Genomic DNA, 9,980 nt, shown 5'->3' on the forward strand with positions numbered 1-9,980 from the left:
GTAAAAGACCTCGACATGAGGCAGGAATCTATCAAAATCCTAGAATATCTACCAACTCTTTACTAAAACTAGGATAATGTATATCAACTGTAGTTAGTGGAAATAATGTATAACAACAAATTTTTCCATATAAAAAAGAGCTGAAAATCCATTACCGCTCTGTAGCCACTGGCTGTCTATCTGTACATACTCAGGGTTACTTTTGCACAACAGTATTCCTTGGGTCTTGTTTTCTTCCTCTCTTTCTTTTTTCCCCCTCTCAACAGGAGGTTAAGGAAGGTCTCTCTGAAGAGATGACATTTAATATGATATCTGAAAATCATGCAGATGATAGTCAAAAATCAGGAGATCATTTAAGAGAGAGAAAAGAGTCAGCAGAAAACAATTACTTTGAAAAATAATAACTCACTAATTAAATGAAATCTCCTTTATCTTTTACTTTTGACTGCAATATTTTGTGTATTTAATGTTGAAGGTGAATAATTCATGCTGATGAAAGTAAGGCTTTTTTTTTTTTTCCTCCCCACAACAGTCCATACAACTTACTCATAAGAAAAGCTCTCCTTACTTGTCTTTGGGTTTTAGAGTCAGATTGTCACACCACATAATGATCTCCCTCTTTGGTTCTGATTGAGTTAACTTTTCTTAGGTACCCAGGCACAGTGAAATAAAGTACATGCAATAAAAGTTTACATAATTAGAAATTGAATTTAAACAGGGTTGGGTCATTTGGCAACATTTGTATGACAATTTCAGGCCAATCTTTTCATCTTTAAGGTCTTCATTCCTTCCATTTATAATTTATCTCTATCATTTGGAAAAGAGCTACCTCTAAAATGTCTTATCAAAATCTCTGACAGTTTTTTTTTTTTCCCTCAGATTGGTAAACAATGTAACCTCCTTTGAAAATTAACATGAATTAGGTGATTTCTAACAAAACAATGAATATTCTGATCTGTTCTAAATGCTCATATTGCTTAGTAATACCAAAAGATTGCTCTGGCTAGGAGATAATGACTTGGTCCACATACCTTAGGTAAAGATAAAACCTGGAAAAGCTGAATTCCCATTCTCTAGATGACTCAGCCATATGACTTTGAGTCATTTATATAATGTGGAAATTTTTGTCTATGAAATTTTGTGTTTAAGGGGAGCTTATGGAAAAAATTAAAAATAAAATAAAGGGGAGTTACGCACCTATTTGAAAAGCATGGCCAGCTCATACAAAATCTGCCAAACTACGTTACATTTAATCAAAATTATTCACATATTAATTTTTAATATTTGGAAGTCAATCTTTATCTAAGATTCTGGCTATTATTTATGGAGTAATTCAATTTGGAACATATCCACTCTGGCCATATTTTGGGGGAAAACATGAAACTTCATTTGGTTTTATTTCCAGCAACATTACTCTTAAATATATTTCATGGGTTTATACAGAACTACTCACAACAACATGAAAAGCATAAAAAAAATTGATGTATTACTTTATAAACTATGCTGAATGTGAAAGAAAAATCTCCCTTTTTTCAGTATAAGGAGCATTTTTAGAAGTATTCCAAATTTAAGTTTAAAAAATAAAAATAGATTTCAGATTTCAATTGATGTCTTTTATACATAGCTATATTACATAACTTTTAGCTGTATCTATACATTATTTCCCATTAATCTGTGAGCTCTTCACAATCAGACATCAATTTTACTTATCTTCATATCCTCATAGTACAGCACAAGGCCTTGCTCAATATGTTCAATAAATATATATTGAATGAATAAGTCAATTAATGAGTGGTCTCTGTAAGCAAAGACCCCAGGGCTTCTCACATCCTAGAGTAATCCCACAATAGGCAAGTTAAGGATGTCTGAGAATCAGGACTATTCTCTAAACTGTGTCCATTTTATTATGATGGGTAAAATGCACAGACATGAGTATCAAAGTTCTCAGCGAAAGCTAATCATAGGGTTGGTGTAATTGGGTGATGGGCATTAAGGAAGGCAAGTGATGTAACAAGTACTGGGTGATAATATGCAACTGATGAGTCACTGAACTGTACCTTTGAAACTAATATTACACTATATGTTAATTGAATTTAAATAAATTTATTAAAAATAAAATTTAAAAAAGAAAGCTAATCATTAAAATCAACTTATGAGCTTTAACTTTTTTTAATATCAGGAGATTGTGATTCAGTAGATCTGATGTAGGGTCATAGATTGGTATCAAGTGTAATAACCAAAGTTCCATGTGGGGTGAGTACAGGGCCTCTTCGTGTGAACAACTCCTCAAGATGTCTCATTTCTAAATAATCTACAATTAGAGGCAGTCTTCTCTTTAAAATGCAAAATGTAAGTCTAAGGAAAGGATGCATATTAAATCATTAAAAACAATATGTGCTAAAGATATATATAGAGAGACATATAAACAGAGAGAGAAAGGGAGGGAGAGGGAGAGAGAAATTCTAGAGCTTTGTTCTGTAAAGCAATTAAGGTACTTGGAAAGAGTTTAATCTTCTTGAGACTTGCCTTTGAAGTCTTTTGAGGTGGGTGCAGTGCAGTATTTAGTCTAGGATTAATTTTTAGCCACTACTGAGACAATGTTCTTCTGAATATTCCACCGTGTACACCATGAGGCACAAAGTTTTCTACTCTGGCTGTTGGGAACACGATCTCTTCCCAGCTTCTTGGGATCTCTGTATATTGCTCCTTTTGGGTAGTACTTCCCCAGCCTCAGATAGTTTCCTCACATGCTGAAGACTTGCTGGATGCCATCTTAGAATCACTGGAGCTCTCTCTCTCTGCAATACTCTCCACTCTCCAGTATTTGCACTGAGAATTCTAGCTACCTTGGGCTTCCCTTTCCTGCCACCATTGTCTCCTCAACTCAGAAAGACAGTTGGACTGCACCTGGTTCTCCACCTCTGCACAGCAGCCTGGAAACTCGATCCAGGCAGAAAGGTGGGGTGATTGTAACATTTGCCACATTTGTTTCCCTTCTTTTGGGAACCACTGTCCTTCCTTGTCTGATAGCCTTCCTTGTCTGTTTCATATATTTCATTTAGCTTTTTAGTTCTTTCAGTTCTTTTAGTTCTTTAAATTGATCCTTACTGCTGCATCTTGGCTAGATATAGCAGTTTGTATAATTTTTTTCAAAATTCTACTTTGGCAAAGTGGTGGTTTCCACTTGGCCTTACTTAATATGATGGCAAGACCACCACCAACCCCAGGTGGACTCAGTGTAAGGTTTTCTTCAACTGTCAAATATGTCAGTCCTAATTAAACATTCAGGTATGGGTAATGACCAGAGTGAGGACACAGGCCCAAAGGACCCACTATAAACTAGATATTAAGCGTCCTATTTATTGCATAGGCCCCCTTACCTTGTCACCTCCCTAAAAGGGAAGTCATGGTGACATTTCAGGTCTCCTGTGTTCAACAGCCCTGGAAATGTCTGGGTATCCTCCTTTCTTCACTGTATAATCATCTGAGTAAATAATGGTATGAATTTTTGGGAAGAACTAAGAGAATCATTATAGTATATACTTCATAATGTTGCAGGGTTCTACCTCCCAGAGACTGAACCACCTCTACAGTCAATGGGTACTAGGTCTAAATATTGTTTATTGCCTAGAAACATTCTAAAGACCATGTAATTTGATTAAGTTGACCACTCTCATTATTTCTTTATTTTTGACCAATAAAATTGTACATATTGAATGTGTTAAAAAAGTTAATACAAATTACTTTAGTAGATCACTTTATGTTAAAGAGCTCAGGAAAACTGATGGGATGACAAAGTGCTGCAAAGCAAACCCAAAGAGAAGATAAAAGGAAAGCACAAAATAATGCAGACAAGAAAACAATTTACCAGATCAAGGATGGCCCTCAATTTTTTTCTCTGTGATGTTTAAGCTGAATAATGATAATCTAAAGAAAATAGAATGACCAAACCAGGGGAGATTCCTGATTTGCTCAATCTTACCATATTAAGATATTAATTCATGCATCAGGTTCTATCTACATATTGACTAAAGCATAGTCGAGGGAGAGGAAAGCTGTAAATTTTGATAATCTTATTTCATCACAAGGACCTGAATTTCACTCACAATGCTCAGTTAAAGAAGAATGCCATCTCAAAGCTACGTCAGTGACACGAAGGAAGAGGCTAATGTGCATTCAGTCGGAGTAGATATATGAAGAAGAAAGAATGATAAATGCTGCTTTATTAGAATTCTCTTTAAGATTCATTTCTTCTTCACCAATGATTCACTGTTTTCTCTCCTGATTCTTAGGTCATCTCAATAAGCATCTGAATAACTTTCACGCAGTAATAAAGGGAAATAATGCCTGAAACCAGTTCTCTTAAATCATTGTTGACACTTGAAATTGTACCAAAGCAATTCTCTTTAGCCTCCCTACTTTGTAAAGAAGCTATTCCATACCAAACACACAATGATATCACAAGGGGCACTTCAAATTTTGTGTACCTCAGTTTCACATTCCTCTTCTGCAAACTGATAACAAAAATATATCCTAGTTAATAATTGTTTTTATACTCACAGGGGGAAGGCAACTTAGAGAATACCTAATTCAGTCCCTCTATTTTGCAGATAAGTAACGTAAATTCATGAAAAATGAAATTTTGCCGGTAAATAATGAAGTTGAATTCCTAAAGTGAATTGTCTGAAGCCACATACCAAGTTGGGCTGACTGAAGGTGATATTAATGGCAAAGCCACACTTAATTCAAGATACTTTCTTATCTCTAGAATTAAATTTATACAGTTTAAGCCATTTACTGCATACTAATAACTGCAAAGCAATCCTGAGAACAGAGTCATATTTTAATACAGCAGTGAGGCGAGTGACTGCATTCAGTCAAGGTAATGGTTTTGTTTTTTACTAAATGATGATAAAACTTGCATGTTAGAAAATAGAAGAGTTGTTCAAAAATATGCTTATCAAGTTAGTTACCAGTATATCTCTGCCATAACAGGTTTGGTGGTGGTATATTTTTAGTTTGAATGGCAATTGCCTAAGCTGTGTTTTGGTGTACTTTTATTTACAACGGCCCCATTTTTTAAAAATTATGTCCATGATAGAATTTATTTTTTTTCTATTGAAAAATTAGTGAGAAGTACTAATTCCAAGGTTTTGAGTGAATGCCAATGTCTTGATTATCAACTCATCAAATGTTAGCACATTAGTTTTAGCCACAAAGGTCTTCAGATTTCAAAAAGATTTGACAGCTCACTGAAATTTTTATCACAGTTTATAATAGATGTTATGACAATCCACTTGATACATTATAGAATACCCTGGGTAACAGATGTAAATTTAGGTAAAGACTATAGACATTTGAGAGATTTGGCATCATTCATTTAAAGATGTGCTAATGCTCTTACCATGAAGGAAGCTGCACTTTATGGAATTAAAAAATGATTTGCCATGAGCTGTGCTAGCTCATGTGCTATAAGTAGAAGCACCTCACCTCCTATAATACATCTTAAAGTTTTCTTTTCTTCTTATGTCAGTGTTCCCAGTTGTATAAGCCATGAAGCCCATTACATTCCTTCTTAGATCTCAAGATCAAGGCAGGTATAGAAAGAATCTGGAAGGATTCTTTTTTTTCCCCCCAAAATGGTAAATTCCTGGGTTTTTAAAAATAATTCTAAAAGTAAGGCAAAAATATTTGTTATATGAAGTAAATTTAACCTCATGTTAGGATTTAACCCAGCTACAGCCTGTTTGCAAGGAAAACTCAAAGGATAAGTTATACCTCAGAGTTGTCCCAAAAAAGGCTAGGGACCTGAAGTAAAATGAGAGCTTTAGTAAACACATAAAATTAAAGTTAACAAATTATGTGCTCACTTTGGCAATATACACTAAAATTGGAACAATACATATAAAATTAGCATGGCCCCTGTATAAGGATAGCACACAAATAAAGATAACAAAGTATGGCCTTAACAAGTCTTTTCACTCACACCTATATCCTTTGGAGTTTCAGATGGACTGCTTGTTCATACTGTTTCAGATATATGAGCCCATCCAATAGAAGCCCTAGAAACTGGTATAATTCCAAGTCAGCCATCAGGCAGTCAGATGGATTCCTGGGCAAATGATCCATTATTGCTTGGGACTTGTTAGCTTTGGAACAACCCTAAAACCGGTGGTACTCTCCTATCTAAAGAGGGAGTTCAAGGCCCCATTTCCTTCATCACTTAGTGTCAAGGCCAAGATACAGGTGGTCCTCGGTGCTAGTAGAAAGGTTTTAGAGGTGTTAAAAGTTCTTAATTCTTTGTAAACAGCCTATATTTGAGAGATTCCTCTCATGGCCTTTTTTTTTTTTAGGATTGCTCTGTGTTCTTATTTTCTAGTCTCTCTGCTCCCATGCATCTGGAGCAATAGGACAAGTTATAGTTTTCTACAACCAAGGACCAAGATTCCCACTTTTAGAAGACTAAACATGGATCAAGATGAGAAAAAAGGATTTGAAATGAATGCCTTAGGCCAATTATCCTAAGAAAAAGGTAATGAAAGTAAACTACTCTTTCAAGAAATTGTTCAAGAAACAAGCGCTGGAGATGAGATAGGTAAATTAAAATGTAGAGGATCAAAGTATAGAAGTGTTCTACTCTGCTTTGTTCCTAGAATAAAGATTATTCAAATGAGTTAATTTGCTGAGAGGGAAAAATTAGTAAGAAAAGACAGTTGGAAGATGGAAAATCAGGAGAGCATAACTGATAAACAACTTCCTAGAAGAACCTATGTGGGAACAGACCAAAAGTACAGGTAAAGCAATCAACCTTAAAATGGAAGAATCTTTCTACTTCCAAGACTAGGGCTAAAAAGGGATATTAAGGGGCACCTAGATGGCTCAGTCAGTTGAGCGTCTGACTCTTGATTTTGTCTCAGGTCATCATCTCAGGGTTTTGAGAATAAGCCCCACATTGGGCTCTACACTGGATGTAGAGCCTGCTTGGAATTCTCTTTTCCTCTCTCTTTCTCTCTTCCTCTCTTAAAAAAAAAAAAAAAAAAAGGTGGGAAATTAAATAGAAAAACTGTGAGGCTGAAAAAGGTAAGCATACACAAATTTCTCAGTAAAATAAGAATTAAGTTTATCTGCTGTATGTGAGATAGGTATTGAGAACATTGAGGCCTTAACAAATACGGAAAAGTTTATGTGTATTTGCCCTAAAGGGAGATTAGAGAGAAGAGTCAAGGGACAGAATTAACAGTTTACTAAGCAATAACAAGAACCTAAATAAGAGCTAGAGAGCTTCGATTTTTAATGCATTTACTCAACTTAATTTTGTGACCAAGTGTTGGATCCTAAGAAGGAGAACTGATGAAGTGATTGACTAGTTGCCTAGATTTGGGGCAGGAGATAGGGGATAAAAGGTTTGGGGCAGAAATTTCTGGATAATAGCAAGTGCACAGTTGCATTGGATGACAAGTGAATCCATCCTACATGAAACAGAATGGTAAAGGATTAGAAAGAAAGAGGAACGAGTTGCTAGAGGACATACTGAAGGCTACTAGCAGGATAAGGAATGAGCTGGGAGAAGTGGTAGTCAGAGAATTTTAAATCAAATGAGGTTACTTCATTGACAGGAAACATACACAATACACATGTCCTAAAGGCAGACTTTCAGGGGCCAAATCCTATCTCTGCCTCAGTAATTGTGGGATTAGGGTAAATAGGATGGTTTTTGAAAATCCATAAGTGAATATGTGTAAAGTATTTAGGTCAGGGTCTCCAATATAGTATCCACTTGATAAATTATAGTTATCATTATGTTCCAGAATTTACCAATGTAGAGTAGCATAACCCCAAATGGTGAAGCATAACCCAGGATGAGATATAATTTCAGATGATGTATGGTTTTGTTGATGGAGAGGCATCACTGAGACTAGATGGCTTTATGTCCTCAGAGAGCTGAAGTTCAGTGAAGGTGAAAGTCAATGGATTTATGGAAATAATTTATATTCTATCTTCTGGAACTCTACTATCAGTAAATACGGATGACAGAGGATACATTAATGTTGATAAATGGAGGAGTATTTAGGTGGAAAAAATATAAATTAAATTACTTTTTCCTTTTCAGATTATTCTTACATTTGGGTTCCTCAAAACCTCAGCATTATATATGTCTACCTGTCAAAGACATGTGAAATTAGTTCAAAATGAAAACTTGCACATTTCCGAGTTGTCCTCCATCAAGACTGGTCTATGCACTGTCCTACCAATATTTTAGAGAGCTCTGAGGAAGTCCAGTTGCAAGATCATGAAGCTCTCTCATTTAAAATGAGATGTGAGGGGCACCTGGGTGGCTCAGTGGATTAAGCCGCTGCCTTCGGCTCAGGTCATGATCTCAGGGTCCTGGGATCGAGCCCCACATCGGGCTCTCTGCTCAGCGGGAAGCCTGCTTCCCCCCCTCTCTCTGCCTGCCTCTCTGCCTACTTGTGATCTCTCTCTCTGTCAAATAAATAAATAAAATCTTTAAAAAAATAAAATGAGATGTGAGTTTGACATGCTTCTTAACAAAATGTTATGAGAATTTAATTCCAATTATGGGTTAAGATATATCTTGGATGCATCTCACAAAATTAAAATGGAATTGATACACTAATTAGATTCAGCAAGTCAGCATAGCACCATCTATACCTAAGGGCATACTAAATATCATTTCATGAGCAGAATGACAAGAGAATCACATCCAATCAGAACCTCATATGATTTCAATGTGATTTTATCCAGTTGATTGTGTAATGACCCTTTATGTTTATTCTTCCAACAAATAGTTATCTAGTGTTTATCATGTATACAACATATGCTAGTTGCTACCAGGAATAAGTGATAAAAATTGGGGCAAAACTTCCTACCTTGGAACATACATCTATGGTAGGGACAGACAAGTATATATATATTAACACTAGAATACAGGCCAGATTGTATAAGTGGAAATACTAAAGAAGGAGCAATTAATTCCATAGGGAAGGTTCACAGAGGTGACATAAACACAAACATTTATGGGTAGAGACACTCCAGGTTAATGATCAACATGAGAATAAAAGATGTAGGGATATGACTTGGGGAATATTTGGATGAGTCAGCATGTGTCTTTGCAAATTATCAGCCTATTCAACACTGTGTCAAATTCACAAATTTTAGAACACTTCTTAAAAGGTAGTGCCATCTCTGGCCCCACTTTTAAATTTATTTTACTTTATTATCATTTTATTTTATTGTATTATATTGTATTTTATTTATTTCATCAAGGTAAGTGTACTCTTTAATCTCCATCCTTTATTTCCCTCATCCACCTCCCCTCTGGTAACATCAGTTTGTTCTCTATAGTTAACAGTCTGTTTCTTGGTTTGCCTTTCTCCCCCCCCTTTTTTTTTTCCTTTTACTTACCTGTTGTGTTTCTTTTTTATTTCTTTCAAGTTTTTAATTAAATTCTAGTCAGTTAACATTTGGTGTAATACTGATTTCAGGAGTAGAATTTAGTGATTCATCACTTACATACAACACCCAGTGCTCATCACAACAGGTGCCTGCCTTAATACCTATCACCCATTTAACCCATCTGCCACCGAAACTCCCTCCAACAACCCTTGGTTTGTTCATTATAGTTAAGAGTCTTGGGGTGCCTGAGTGGCCCAGTCACCTAAGCATCTGACTCTTCATATCAGTTCAGATCATGACCTCAGTGTCATGAAACTGAGTGCTGTTTTGGGTTCTGAGCTGGGCATGGAGCATGCTTAAGATCTCTCTCCTTTCTTCTTCCTCTGCCCCTCCCCCTTGCTTCTCTCCAAAAAAGCAGGGGTGTGGGTGTCTGATTTATGGTCTTCCTCTCTTTTTTCTCCCTATGTTCACCTGCTTTGTTTCTTAAATTCTATATGAGTTAAATCTTGTAATATTTGTCCTTTTCTAACTGACTTATTTCACTAAATATTATACTTTCTAGCTCT

At 35.8% G+C, this 9,980-nt stretch overlaps 1 pseudogene; it reads left to right on the forward strand.

Moving 5' to 3' along the window:
- The first annotated feature begins 5,861 nt into the window (after positions 1-5,861).
- Positions 5,862-5,978, forward strand: LOC116876823 (annotated as a pseudogene).
- The last annotated feature ends 4,002 nt before the right edge of the window (positions 5,979-9,980 follow it).

Source organism: Lontra canadensis, unplaced genomic scaffold (assembly GCF_010015895.1).
Source record: "Lontra canadensis isolate GAN:19392208 unplaced genomic scaffold, GSC_riverotter_1.0 scaffold47, whole genome shotgun sequence".
In the NCBI taxonomy this organism is placed as follows: domain Eukaryota; kingdom Metazoa; phylum Chordata; class Mammalia; order Carnivora; family Mustelidae; genus Lontra; species Lontra canadensis.